The following is a 15,090-nucleotide window of genomic DNA, read 5'->3' as shown; positions in this document are numbered from 1 at the left end:
TACGTACATACCCCAACCAGAAGCCATGGATTACAGGCAACATCCGCACTGAGCTAAAGGCTAGAGCTGCCACTTTCAAGGAGCGGGACTCTAASCCGGAAGCTTATAAGAAATCTCGCTATGCCCTRTGACGAACCATCAAACAGGCAAAGCGTCAATGCAGGACTAAAATCGATTCGTACTACACCGGCTCTGACACTCGTCGGATGTGGCAGAGTTTGCAAACCATTATAGACTACAAAGGGAAGCACAGTCGAGAGCTGCCCAGTGAAACAAGCCTACCAGACGAGCTAAACTACTTCTATGCTCGCTTCGAGGCAAGTAACATTGAAACATACATGAGAGCACCAGCTGTTCCGGAAGACTGTGTGATCACGCTCTCCACAGCCGATGTAAGACCTTTAAACAGGTCAACATTCACAAGGCCGCAGGGCCAGACGGATTACCAGGACATGTACTGCGAGCATGCGCTGACCAACTGGCAAGTGTCTTGACTGACATTTTCAACCTCTCCTTGTCAGAGTCTGTAATACCAACATGTTTCAAGCAGACTACCATAGTGCCTGTACCCAAGAACACAAAGGTAACCTGGCTAAATGACTGCCGACCCATAGCACTCACGTCTGTAGCCATGAAGGCTGGTCATGGCTCACATCAACACCATTATCCCAGAAACCTTAGACCCTCTCCAATTTGCATACCGCACCAACAGATCCACAGATGATGCAATCMCTATTGCACTCCACACTGCCCTTATAGCCCTTCACTAAGCTAAGGACCTTGGGACTAAACACTTCCCTCTGAAACTGGACCCTGGACTTCCTCACGGGCCGCGGCCAAGTGGTAAGGGTAGGTAACAACACGTCCGCCACGCTGATCCTCAACACAGGGGCCCCTCAGGGGTGCATGCTCAGTCCCCTCCTGTACTCCCTGTTCACTCATGACTGCACGGCCAGAAATGACTCCAACACCATTACCATTATGTTTGCTGATGACACAACAGTGGTAGGCCTGATCACCGACAATGAAGAGACAGCCTATAGGGAGGAGGTCAGAGACCTGGCCGTGTGGTGCCAGGACAACAACCTTTCCCTCAATTTGATCAAGACAAAGGAGATGAATGTGAACTCCAGGAAAAAGAGGACCAAGCACACCCCCATTCTCATCGACGGGGCTGTAATGGAGCAGGTTGAGAGCTTCAAGTTCCTTGGTGTCCACATCACCAACAAACTAACATGGTCCAAGCACACCAAGACAGTTGTGAAGAGGGCACGACCAAACCTATTCAGGAGACTGAAAAGATTTGGCATGGGTCCTCAGATCCTCAAAAAGGTTCTACAGCTGCACCATCGAGAGCATCCTGACTGGTTGCATCACTYCCTGGTATGGCAACTGCTCGGCCTCCGACCGCAAGGCACTACAGAGGMTAGTGCGAACYGCCCAGTACATCACTGTGGCCAAGCTTCCTGCCATCCAGGACCTCTATACCAGGCGGTGTCAGAGGAAGGCCCTAAAAATTGTCAAAGACTCCAGGCCCCCTAGTCATAGACTGTTCTCTCTGCTACCGCAAGGCAAGCGGTACCGGTGCGCCAAATCTAGGTCCAAGAGGCTTCTAAACAGCTTCTACTCCCAAGCCATAAGACTCCTGAACATCTATCCAAATGGCTACCCAGACTATTTGCATTACCCCCCCCCCTCCCTCCTATTACACCGCTGCTACTCTCTGTTGTTATCATCTATGCATAATCACTTTAATAACTCTACCTACATGTACATATTACCTCAACTAACCGGTGCCCCCACACATTGACTCTGTACCGGTACCCCCCTGTATATAGTCTCGCTATTGTTATTTTACAGCTGCTTTTTAATTACATGTTACTTTTATTTCTTAGTCTTATCCATGTTTTTTTAAACTGCATTGTTGGTTAGGGGCTTGTTACAGCATTTCACTGTAAGGTCTAAACCTGRTTTATTTGGCGCATGTGACTAATAAAATGTGATTTGATTTGTAAAGCTCGCTGCCATTGGACTCTGGAGCAGTGGAAATGCGTTCTCTGGAATGATGAACCACACTTCACCATCTGGCAGTGACCAATGACATTCTAGACGATTCTGTTCCAACTTTGTGGCAACAGTTTGGGGAAGGCCCTTTCCTGTTTCAGCATGACATTGCCCTCATGCACAAAGTGATCCATACAAAGTGGTCCATACAGAAATGGTTGGTCGAGGTCGGTGTGGAAGAACTTGACTGGCCTGCACAGAGCCCTGACCTCAACCCCATTAAACACCTTTGGGATGAATTGGAACTCCGACTGAGGTCCTAATCGCCCAACATCAGTGCTCTTGTAGCTGAATGGAAGCAGGTCAGCGCAGCAATGTTCCAACATCTAGTGGAAAGCCTTCACAGAAAAGTGGAGGCTGTTATAGCAGCAAACGGAGGACCAACTCCATATTAATGCCCATAATTTTGTAATGAGATGTTCCACGAGCTGGTGTCCACACACTTTTGGTAATGTAGTGTATATACGCAGGCCAGGATAGGGTTTACAATGGAATAAACAACTGTGGATAAATGTGCCCAGTTTGTTGCTTTCTCTGATAGTAAACATTAGCTGATCACGCGTTTTTCAGATTTACAAAGTCAACACATTCTACAATATTTTCCATCTATGTTGAAAATTGGTTCACATGATGACATCAATATTTCAAGTAGGATGCTTCAACGTTGACGTCAGTCTGAGTGGTTGGAATACCGTTGTTTTTGCACGTTGCCTCTCTGGAAGAGAGATATATTTTGTATGGCGCACTGATATTAGAAACATGCCTCTAGAACACCTACTCAAAAACTGGAGTAACAACCGCCACATTTTATTTTGTGTGTAGGCCTAGTGTGTACATGGATATTTGCATAATGTATGCATACAGAGCAGGCTCTATTTATTTCAACCATCTCCAGGTGTATGTAGACAATTTGCGGTGATGGGGTGCCTCGAGCGTTGACTGGCGTTGAACTATTCTGATGGTTGCGCATTTGGAATATTGTAATCTATCGAGAAATATGAGTTAGCAGCTACCAGAATCACACCGTGAAAGATTTATAGTTGCTTGCGAAAGGTAAGCTTGAGTTGCTCTGGTTGTATAAAAGGCCTAATGTTATAACTACTGCTGTTGAAAAAGTCAAAAGTCATAACTACGTTATGGCCATGCATTCCCATCAGACAGCCGAAGTATCTACTTTAGAGATCGATATTTATCGTCAACATCTCTAAAAACACGCAGATACTGGGGCACCTTCAGACTAGTTACACACGTTCCGCTGCACTTCGGTGTGAGTAGCTAGTTATAACTTGTTGCTTACCACATGTAATTACCACCATGTTATTCAGTGCTGCTGTAATTGAAAGTGCAACACATTTATATGAAAACTGTTTCACTCCCCTCCATATTGGAGTCTGTCAGTTTGTCTACTTTGAACTTTGTCTTCTAATATATAGACTCGTCTGGGAAAACATTGTTGTATTTGACCATGTTTTGTCATATATCCAAAATTGTAGAAATGTGTTGTCAAACGTGTGAAATTAATAAAATGTCCATCTGTTGTCAACACCTGCCTTTCTGGCTAGGTGGTTCATAGGCTCGGTGGAACAGCGTTTATCAGTCCTCTGCGCACCCCCAAGTCTTATTTGCTGTGGATGGACCACCATCTGGCGGACAAAATGAGTACTGCACACGCGGACGTGAAAGAAGACTGTTTAAAAAAAATCCAAGATGGCGACTTGAGTGTAGCACAAATGTCTTTAGTTCATAACCCTCTTGTTTGTAAGAGTTTCTGCTGTTTACATATGTGAAAGAGTTCAAGGCACACACACAAAGCCTGACCTGCCATAGCTCTATGTAAAAGCTGCCACTAGATAAAGATTTAAGATAAGTTTAGTTTCTACTAGCCTAGCAAATAGTGTTATGGGGGAAGGGAGGGGGGTATACAGCCTGTTTTTTGTCTAACGACACCAATCACAGGCCCAGCACGGCCCACTACTCTACACAACCCCCAGCCTGCTCTCCAGCTCGGTAAAAGGCAGCTGTTAGAATCTTTTAGATAGTACCTCCAAAAGTGCTGTGTGTGTATAGCGGTGGTTGACTTGTGTTTTAAGTAATTGTGAATATCAGGGTGGTTCCAGAGATTAACTGTCAATGAGACTGTCAACTGTCAACTGTCAATGTTAGTCTAGTCTGGTCCTATAGGTAGGGTCTGTAAAAATGGACTATTTGTGCATGGAATGATAGAGAAGATTAGGATGACATGCATAACCGGAAGCGTTTCCAACTTTTTMCCCACCAGGGGGCAGAATATATATTTTTTCAGACCTAAAACATTGTGTTTTCTGCATGCAGTGTGTGGTGGAGAAAGCAGGCACTCCTGTGGATGGTTGGTACCCTCTAGTGGTCATGTTGGGTAAGTGCAACAGGACAGCTGAACTAAACCCAGACCAATTTAGAGAGTAAATCACTGATACCCAGACTAAACAACACCATATAATTGCAAGCAGGCCGTGAGTTAATACATTTGTGACTCCCATCGGCTCTAACGTGTACCAGATCGAGTCCCCGATGCACTCCTCTCCTTGGGTGGAGATAAAATGCAAGGTCATTCTCCAGGCAATTCGATAGATATTTCTCCAATCATGCCACCGGGCATAGTGGGTTCCCTGGCTGCTCAAWCATGAATCCCCTCTTGGACTCACTGCCCCTCTCCCTTGGGTCCAGACGATTATTTGTGGCCTCGTTATATGCGAGAGTGGCGTATCTGAGAGAATGCGTTGTTATAATAATGTTTTCCAGTAGCCTAATTACGAGTGCAACTTGACGCCCCCCCCCCCCCCATCTCAACTTACATTTAACCTCCCCACCCAATGGCCATTTATCATGTTACATTTGTAAATATGTAATTATTATTTATGTTGCTATTGTTTCATTCACTTCCCTTTGACCTGCACTGTAAGAGCTTAAGATATTCACTGTACCCGGCATTTACATCTGCAACCCTGCTCATGTGACTAAACTCTCTGTGGCTCTGCTAGTACTCGCCACTAGAGCGCAGCAACAGACAATAAAATGCAGTGATCATCTGTAGGTGTAGATGTTCTGTCAATAGCAATGCATTTTATGTCTGTTGCCTGCGCTCTATGCAATCCCTTGCAGTGCCACAGAGATGAGGTGAGTGTATTTTATTGCACAGGTCCAATTGGCATGTAAGAATGTGTATTATGTTTCTCTGGTCTAAATCTCATGTAGATCATGATGTAACAGAAAGACTGAAAACCAGCAGACACTCAAGCCTAGAGTAGTTGACTTTGTTTCATATGCTAACAGCCTGTTTAGCTGGTTGGGCCAGACTGCACTAACAGCTGAGTGTGGTAGAGTGAGTGGCATGAGGTGTGGCCTTCTGTCTGTGAATTGACAAGATCCGTTGTGATATGTAAATTACCTGTTGTCTCAAGGTGTGAGTAGGTAAGGCTCCATAGCTCAGTGGTTAGAGCACTGGTCTTGTAAACCAGGGGTCGRGAGTTCAATTCTCGCTGGGGCCTTGACTAAAGGGTCATATGTTTTAATCCAGGTCAGTACAATCRCYATTTGTGTTAAATTCTGCTCATGTATACATACCTTGTGAAGAATTACGTTGTTGTAGTAGTTTGTCTCGTGTCAACAGAACAGCCAGCACAGAAATTACATTTCTATCAGGTTAACATGTTACCATTTAACATTATCGATGCAAGCTCTCACAAACACCCAGAAGAACATTTCGACTTATTGTTACATTTTTGTGGCGAGTTACTGGGTTTTATGGCTTCAGTCKTGGCTCAATGTTTAAGGCACTGGTCTTGTAAACCAGAGGTTGTGAGTTCAGATCACGCTGGGGCCTTCCATGAGGGGTCATGTTTCGGCCTGGCTGACTTGTGCTCTGGCAGCACTACACTGCCTACGTGTAAAATTGGAGCAAAACAATGTGCGTATTAACCTTAAATAACATACAACTGTTATTTTGCTTCTCAATGATCATTCAACGCTGCACGATTTGATGGAATGGCGAATTTCAATGATGTGTTGTCTGTCCATCAAATCGTGCGGCGTTGAATGATCATTGAGAAGCAAAATAACAGTTGTATGTTATTTATGGTTAATATGCACATTGTTTTGCTCCAATGCAATGTGTAGACAAGGCTGCATGTTAGGCCAATGCAATCAATGTTGACATATGAGATGAATGTGTGAAATCTGTGGATGTCGTTGTATTTGATCATGTCACCACTACAGATTTGTTTTGTTTCTGCATTTTATTTTCATTTATCTTTTTCTGGCAGAGATCAATGTATATGGCAGTAGGAAAGCAGTCCTACTTGAGCATTTGTTTCACTCTCCCCTTGTCAGTACGTCCAACCAACCTCACAACCGCAGACCACGTGTAACCACGCCAGCCCAGGACCTCCACATCCGGTATCTTCACCTGTGGGATCGTCTGAGACCAGCCACCCGGACAGCTGATGAAAATGTGGGTTTGCACAACCAAAGAATTTCTACACAAACTGTCAGAAACAGTCTTAGGGAAGCTCATCTGCGTGCTCATCATCCTCACCAGGGTCTTAACCTGACTGCAGTTTGGCGTCGTAACTGACTTCAGTGGGCAAATGCTCACCTTTGATGGCCACTGGCACGCTGGTATCTGTGACCAACAGATGCACATCTGTATTCCCAGTCATGTGAAATCCATAGATTAGGTCCAAATGAATTTATTTCAATTGATTTCCTTATATGAACTGTAAAACTCAGTAACATTTTTGTTACATGTTGCATTTGATATTTTTTGGTGTGTGTGTGTCAGAGTATAAACACAGCCACTCTGTTTTATTTAGAGATTGAGCATGATTAATGCAAATGTAATGTCCCCTAACCCCCTGTCAGTAGGGTGCAAACTGTGATTAATGAAATGCCAAAGGAAATATGGAGCTGTGAGGAGAGCAGAGCAATGCAGTATGTTGAAATGTTTTCTTATATAAACATTCTCTATGCAATTTGTGATATATGTGTATATAGCTTGTCCTGAAAAACAAAGTAGTTCGCACATGAGTGAATTGTAACTAGTGGTCTATGCAATATAAACATAATACAAGAGAAAATGATTAATTTTCCATACTTTGGTCTCCATAAAATATACAATCAAATTCGTTGTGCAAATTCCTGAACCTCACATTATGTGGAATTATATATATATATATTAACATTTTATGTTCTCTTACGTTGTAATAATGGTCACATCAAGGAGTGTGGAGAAAGCGCCGATAACGTCTCGCGAGTTTTGGATGTGGGATTTGACTTTGCAGTGGGTGGAGACAGGATAGCAAGTAGAATCGAAATCGCCTTTTTGACAGCTAACATAAAAAATACTGTTTAACTTAAACTTGAWGAATGAATGCGTTGATATTTCCTACTGTTGCACCTACATCGAGGCATATCGTTGCGGAGGTTCATTCGATCGCGTCAATCCTCTGGAACGTTTCTGCGGAGAGTAACGTATGCTCTGGAGCTAGTAATGCTGTCTTAGCTGAAACGTTTCAGCTGCAGTGAAGAAAATACATTTTCAGTTTTATCGAAACTCCCCGGTAAGAATAATAAAGACGTTTATTATCGGTGCATGTCATGTTTTCAATGTGATGTTTGAAAACTTAGTTTCAAGACAAAGTTTAGAATTCAAAAGCACTGCGGCCATTGGCAAATTGTCTTGACGCTACTGTTTCAATGTATTCTGCTCATGGCATGACATTATTTGAACGCAAGAATGTAACGTTAGCGGTTTGCTTGGACAAATTACGATATGGCTTCAAATATGAACAGGACCTGTTTCTAAGTATCCCATGGAGTCTTCATGAATATCAGTCAAGCTTAGTCCTACAAAGGCTATACGTGTTTAATCTTAACTATGGTAATCTGAACCCTGACATTGTTATCAATCGCGATTCTTCATGGACACAGGTCTAGGCCTAAACAAGACTGAAGTAAACACGTTTGTCCTGTCATTATGAGGGTTCTGTGTGTTCAACTCAATTCTGGATGACTTGAAGGGTAACTGCTAACACAGTTTGGTCAGGTAGTATTTTCTGGTAAGGGATTGAATATGTTTCCTTCAAATCATTCATCCTGGAGAGCTTTAGCTACACCAGGGTAATCAGAAACCCAAGTAATTAATCCCTTACATTTTCAAGAATTTCCTAAATCGCATACAGACTTTAACTGAGGATGACGTTTATGAAAATCACACCAACTAAAGTTGAAAACCAGCATTATCTTGAGGTTTTCATATTTAGTTTTTGAATCTACCTTTTTTTAATACATTTTTTATAAGATTTTATTTGGTGTCTTATAAACAATACAGCACATACAAACGACTACATCCTACAAACATCACCCCTGTCCAGACCTACTTGAATCCCCCGTTTAATTACACATTAAGTTAATAGTTTCACAAATAGGCCTAGCCAACACTATGAATGATTCATTTTTTAAAGTAGGCTATCATGACTTCTGCAATATGACCTCTCTCACCTGTTGCTCTTGGTCTCAGATGAGTGGGTGCTGCTATAGCCTACATATCATGAAAACAGCCAACCTGTCCTAAATAGAATGCCTAATTTTCATTGCCTTGGTACTTCTGTTAGGAAGGTAATCTATAGTGAATGGGAGCTCAGCTGGCAGCCTGTAGTTGAGGTAGATGAAGTGGAAGCCTGGGGGAGTTGATGAGAGAAGTGTGTGTGAATCTGAATATTAGGAAGGTAGCCTATTTGCTATCACCAAATTCGTTGGTGTGTTATTGACAATACACAGTTTCTGCTTTTTAAGAAGATCTGTGTAATGCACACTTCCTTTTAGGCCTATATATGATATACCTATTCTATTTTTCTATGTCATATTATTCCATTTCATTTTCTGGCCTTTTAGGGGTCTGTCATGTGGCTGAATTATAATGTGCTATGCTGCAATGTTTCCAGAYGATGTTCTGTCCTCCCTTCTGTCTGACATTTCTCCTGAACCTGCAGAATGGATGCATCAGCCTGCATTTCTCATGGGCCCCCTGGGGCAACAATGACTGGAAACAAACCAAGTACTGTCAACTTTAAGGAAAATAATCTAGGCTATTAAGGGGTTTATAAGTGATTTTCTTTTAGAATTCAAGGGGTGCATTTTAAATGATTGGAAACCTTACAGTCTACGGTGGCTTTAACTGCATCTGGGTTTTTGTGACAGTGGCAGGCTGATAGTGTGTCCCCAGCAGAGAGAAAGAGAGGGAGAGTATGGTACAGCTGTTAATGTTGTGCATTGGGCTGTAGCTCTAGCTAACATGAGCGCTAGGAGGCCTGATCCAACCTGACATGCCACAATTGGGCCAGGAATAAAAATGACAAATGGGGACGCCTCAAACGAGCCTGGAGGACACAGGCAATAAAGCAGCTGAGAAGAGCGGTCTATTAAGTGGTTCTTTGTGAGAGCGGAGAGGTGAGCAAGTTGTCCTTCAAAAGGATGAGGATGCAGAGCAGGGAGGGAATCTCCAAGGTGATCCTGAAGGGACAAGCCAGCGACAGGCAGTGAGTAGAAATGCCAGAGTAAGATACTAACAGCTCTGTTTGCCTATCGTGGAGCGGGAGCCTTATTAAAATGCATTAGAATCTCCAGGCTGCTCCTCTCTATGCTGCTTCTCCCATCCCCATCATCAGGGTGCTTATCATCTCCAAGGCAAACGGCAATACAAAACACTAGGGAGCCATGCAAGGCCTTTCAGCCAAGTCCTGATAGAGAGACCTGGCACGCTCAGCCTCAGTTCAGTCGCTACTGCTGTGATGTCATCAGAGAGAGGCTTAACAACATTCTCCTTGGTTACTGCTGCTACGGCTCACCCTTTTGTAACCAAACCCATATATGAGCAGTTTGGAAACACTACAAATGTCAGAGGTTTGATCATGTATAGATGAAAGAGATTAGTGACTATGTCAAAAGGATATGGTCATTTCCATCTAAAAGAACCCATGTGAAGTTCATAGGAGTATGTCAAATCTTTTTTTATTAATTAAGGGATATATACAATTGTTTACAATTTTCCATCTTAAAATGTAGGAGGAAGCAAAGATGGAAAATGGGTATTGTTTTGGAAAACCTCTACCAGAAATAGTCTGAAGGTATTAGAAATACATAACACTCATATTGAAGGAAACACCCTTGCCAACAAATATCAACACTTTATATTTAGTTTTGGATACATTTTTCTGCCTTTAAGTTTCAGAAAAATTGCCTTGTGCCTTGAAATTCTGTTACCAAAAACCCATATATCTTTAAGATATTTTCTAATTTCTCTCCCACATTAGGAGTGGAGGATAATGAAAGTTCAGAAGTAACAAATAAAGGTAGATCTATTAATTAGTCAGTTTTCTTTACTGATATCAATTTTGTTTATGAATTATTGTGATTATAATTATGATTGGTAACGGAATAAAAAAAAATCGCTAACGGAATTTCTGCAGTTGAATTGGCTTCAATGGGGAAATCATAATAGTCACAAAACACAGTTGGGTTCAGTAGTTTGGACAGCAAAGTACAGTACAGACAAGTATAGCACAGGGCAGTACTGTACTGTAGAGTTCAGTAAAGAATACTGAACTATACTCTAGTTGAGCACACTAGAGTTAGGTACACTATGGTACTGTACTTTACTGTACTCTACATGACTACTGAACTGTACATTGCTGTACTCGAATGCTCTCTGCTGTGTTGTACTCTACTGAGCTCTACTGTGGAATTGCCCAGATGCTGAATTGTCTTTACTATTTCAAAGACCTTTTCAGCTTCCCTGAAACAAGGGCTATTTTTCAATTGTCTTTCCTTGATTCCTCACGCCCTCTCTTGCCTCCTCGACATGCATTGGAGGAGAAGATTAGACAAAGGAACCTAGGATCTTCTGTACATTTTGAGGAGGCAAAGAGAGAGGATCTGAGGAATCAGGACAATTGAGAAAGAGCCTTGGGATTACTAGGTCACCCAGGGACATCTATAAAGACAGAACTACTCCAGGCTTTTTGTCTTCTCAGAAAGCTGTTTTTACTGTAAAAGCATAGAGCGAAGTCAGGTGAAACAGGCTAGAAATGTGTTGTCCAGTCTGGCTGGTTTAACAGTTTTTCTACGCACAGCATATTTACTTACTGTATCGCCTGTCTGCTGCCTTCTAAGGGAATATTTACTTTTCTTAATGCCTGTTTCATTATTTATAAGCAGCATTCAGTATAACAAAGATTTTGGGACTATTAGGGGAAAGCAGATGTGGGTGAGTTGGTTGACTGAGAAGCGTGGTGGGTGGGAGCTCTAGGGAGACTGAATACTGATGAAGTGGCGCTGGAGCGATAACATTACGCCAGACAGAAATATCATTTAAATGTGAAGCATTCCCAGTTGTAGCCCGAGTTCATGCATGCATATGATTATGATGGGAACTATGGTGACCTTTCTCCAATTGGATCATTTTACTCTTAATGTAACATTTACTTCCTCACACAGAAAATGTCAAGCAAGAAGCGCTCTGTTTACTCTTCATTCAGAGTGTGTTATTTCCCGTAGCAACAGAAGTTAAGCTATATAAGGACATCAGTTTTCAAACAACCCAGGCTGTCAATGTCTATTTAGGCCTAATCATTTGTTTAGTAGACGTGTAGTTCTATAGTATACATATTATAAAATGTTTTTAAATGATTTAGTCCAGGGGTTTTCAAACTTTTCTTGCCTAGAGACCCCCAGCCAGGCAAACCAGGGACCCTCATCATATGTTAGCAGAAAAATCGAATCACATCTTATCAGGTGAATGACAATGGCAAGTAAAAGTAATCAACATTTTAAAGTGAAGAGATTTGGTAGACAGTTATTGTTTTGASATCCCCACAGTTCATTGGAGAGGAAATGTAAACTAACAGTCTATTAGCGAGAAAGATATCTTGGCGGCATAGAGAATTTTGCTGTTATAATGCACATTTTCTGCAATTCTACACATTTTTCCATTGAGCTCAGAACATTTTGAGGTTTTGAAGCTAATTTCCAGAAATTCTACACAGTTTTGCATGGAGCTGAGACAATTTAGCAGTTTTAAAGCTAATTTCCTGCATTTCTATGCATTTTGCAATGGCTAATGCTGTGTTCCTCTGCAAAAAATCAATGGGCATGTGCCTAGAATGCCCAGTTTCTCTTCTTGACTGTAATAGCTTTTTTTGTTAGTTCTCAAAGATGGTATTATAAAAAATAAAGTGTATGTATGTATGTATGTATGTATGTATGTATGTATGTATGTATGTATGTATGTATGTTATGTAACTGAGTACAGATCAGATAAGACAGGAGAACTAGCATTAAGAAAGAACGTTCCATAAACAAAATGGTTCTTTCAAGAACTACATAAGACATTTCATGTTTCAACATTATGAATACAGACCAAGCAATGTTAAAAAGAAAGTCCTGGAGAGACACTACTAATGTGTGTGTGTATATATATTGTATGTATGTATGTGTGTGTGTGTATATATACAGTGGGCAAAAAGTATTTAGTCAGCCACCAATTGTGCAAGTTCTCCCATTAAAAAGATGAGATGGCTGGAATTTTCATCATAGGTACACTTCAACTATGACAGACAAAATGAGAAAAGAAATCCAGAAAATCACATTGTAGGATTTTTAATGAATTTATTTGCAAATTATGGGTGGAAAATAAGTATTTGGTCACTAAAAACAAGCAAGATTTCTGGCTCTCACAGACCTGGAACTTCTTCTTTAAGAGGCTCCTCTGTCCTCCACTCGTTACCTGTATTAATGGCACCTGTTTGAACTTGTTATCAGTATAAAAGACACGTTCCACAACCTCAAACAGTCACACTCAAACTCCACTATGGCCAAGACCAAAGAGCTGTCAAAGGACACCAGAAACAAATTGTAGACCTGCACAGGCTGGGAAGACTGAATCTGCAATAGGTAAGCAGCTTGGTTTGAAGAAATCAACTGTGGGAGCAATTATTAGGAAATGGAAGACATACAAGACCACTGATAATCTCCCTCGATCTGGGGCTCCACGCAAGATCTCACCCCGTGGGGTCAAAATGATCACAAGAACGGTGAGCAAAATCCCAGAACCACACGGAGGGACCTAGTGAATGACCTGCAGAGAGCTGGGACAAAGTAACAAAGCCTACCATCAGTAACACACTACGCCAGGGACTCAATTCTGCAGTGCCAGATGTGTCCCTCTGCTTAGCAGTACATGTCCAGGCCCGTCTGAAGTTTGCTAGAGAGCATTTGGATGATCCAGAAGAAGATTGGGAGATGTCATATGGTCAGATGAAACCAAAATATAACTTTTTGGTAAAAACTCAACTCGTCGTGTTTGAGGACAAAGAATGCTGAGTTGCATCAAAGAACACATATACTACTGTGAAGCATGGGGTGGAAACATCATGCTTTGGGGCTGTTTTTCTGCAAAGGGACCAGGACGACTGATCCGTGTAAAGGAAGAATGAATGGGGCATGTTCGTGAGATTGAGTGAAAACTCCTTCATCAGCAAGGGCATTGAAGATAAACGTGGCTGGGTCTTTCAGCATGAACAATGATCCCAAACACACCACCCGGGCAATGAAGGAGTGGCTTCGTAAGAAGCATTTCAGGTCCTGAGTGGCCTAGCCAGTCTCCAGATCTCAACCCCATAGAAAATCTTTGGAGGGAGTTGAAAGTCCGTGTTGCCCAGCAACAGCCCAAAACATCACTGCTCTAGAGGAGATCTGCATGGAGGAATGGGCCAAAATACCAGCAACAGTGTGTGAAAACCTTGTGAATACTTACGAAAACGTTTGCTCTGTCATTGCAACAAAGGGTATATAAAAAAGTATTAAGATAAACTTTTGTATTGACCAAATACTTATTTTCCACCATAATCTGCAAATAAATTCATTAAAAATCCGACATGTGATTTTCTGGATTTTTTCCCTCATTTTGTCTGTCATAGTTGAAGTGTACCTATGATGAAAATTACAGGCCTCTCTCATCTTTTTATATATATATATGTATATGTGTGTGTGTGTGTGTATATATATATATTGTGTGTTTATATTTATATATATGTGTGTGTATATATGTATGTGTGTATGTATAATATATATATATTGTGTGTGTGTGTGTGTGTATAAACAGTGGGGAGAACAAGTATTTGATACACTGCCGATTTTGCAGGTTTTCCTGCTTACAAAGCATGTAGAGGACTGTAATTTTTTATCATAGGTACACTTCAACCGTGAGAGCGGAATCTAAAACAAAATCCAGAAAACACATTGTATGATTTTTAATGAATTTATTTGCAATTGTGATTTTCTGGATTTTTTCCTCATTTTGTCTGTCATAGTTGAAGTGTACTATGATGAAATATTACAGCCTCTCTCATCTTTTTATATATATATTTGTATATGTGTGTGTGTGTGTGTATATATATATATTGTGGTGTTTATATTTATATATATGTGTGTGTATATATGTATGTGTGTATGTATATATATATATATGTGTGTGTGTGTGTGTGTATATATACAGTGGGGAGACAAGTATTTGATACACTGCCGATTTTGCAGGTTTTCCTGCTTACAAAGCATGTAGAGGACTGTAATTTTTTATCATGGTAACTTCCAACCGTGAGAGACGGAATCTAAAACAAAAATCCAGAAAAACACATTGTATGATTTTTAAGTAATTAATTTGCATTTTATTGCATGACATAWGTATTTTTAAATAATTGCTTGCCAATAAAAAAAAATAATAATAGAAAAGCTATAATTAAAATTGGTGCTGGCCAATTATCCGTGAGAAGAATAAAAAAATCCCATTGCGAAGTAAGTTTAAAAAAAATCTTATTCATTGATGGAAATACCATTTGATGGAAATATACTGAACAAGAATATAAATGCAACATGCAACAATTTGAAAGATTTTACTGAGATTCTACAGTTCATTTAAGAAAATCAGTCAATTGAAAT

At 41.0% G+C, this 15,090-nt stretch overlaps 1 non-coding gene across 1 annotated transcript; it reads left to right on the top strand.

The window, feature by feature from the left end:
* Window positions 1-5,515: 5,515 nt before the first annotated feature.
* On the top strand, window positions 5,516-5,588 carry trnat-ugu (transfer RNA threonine (anticodon UGU)). Its single transcript has one exon. It is a non-coding gene; the product is annotated as a tRNA-Thr (tRNA).
* The last annotated feature ends 9,502 nt before the right edge of the window (window positions 5,589-15,090 follow it).

Source organism: Salvelinus sp. IW2-2015, linkage group LG35, assembly GCF_002910315.2.
Source record: "Salvelinus sp. IW2-2015 linkage group LG35, ASM291031v2, whole genome shotgun sequence".
Taxonomy (NCBI): Eukaryota; Metazoa; Chordata; class Actinopteri; order Salmoniformes; family Salmonidae; genus Salvelinus; species Salvelinus sp. IW2-2015.
The sequence above is the reverse complement of the archived record's forward strand: the minus strand, read 5'-3'. Positions and strand labels throughout refer to the sequence as shown.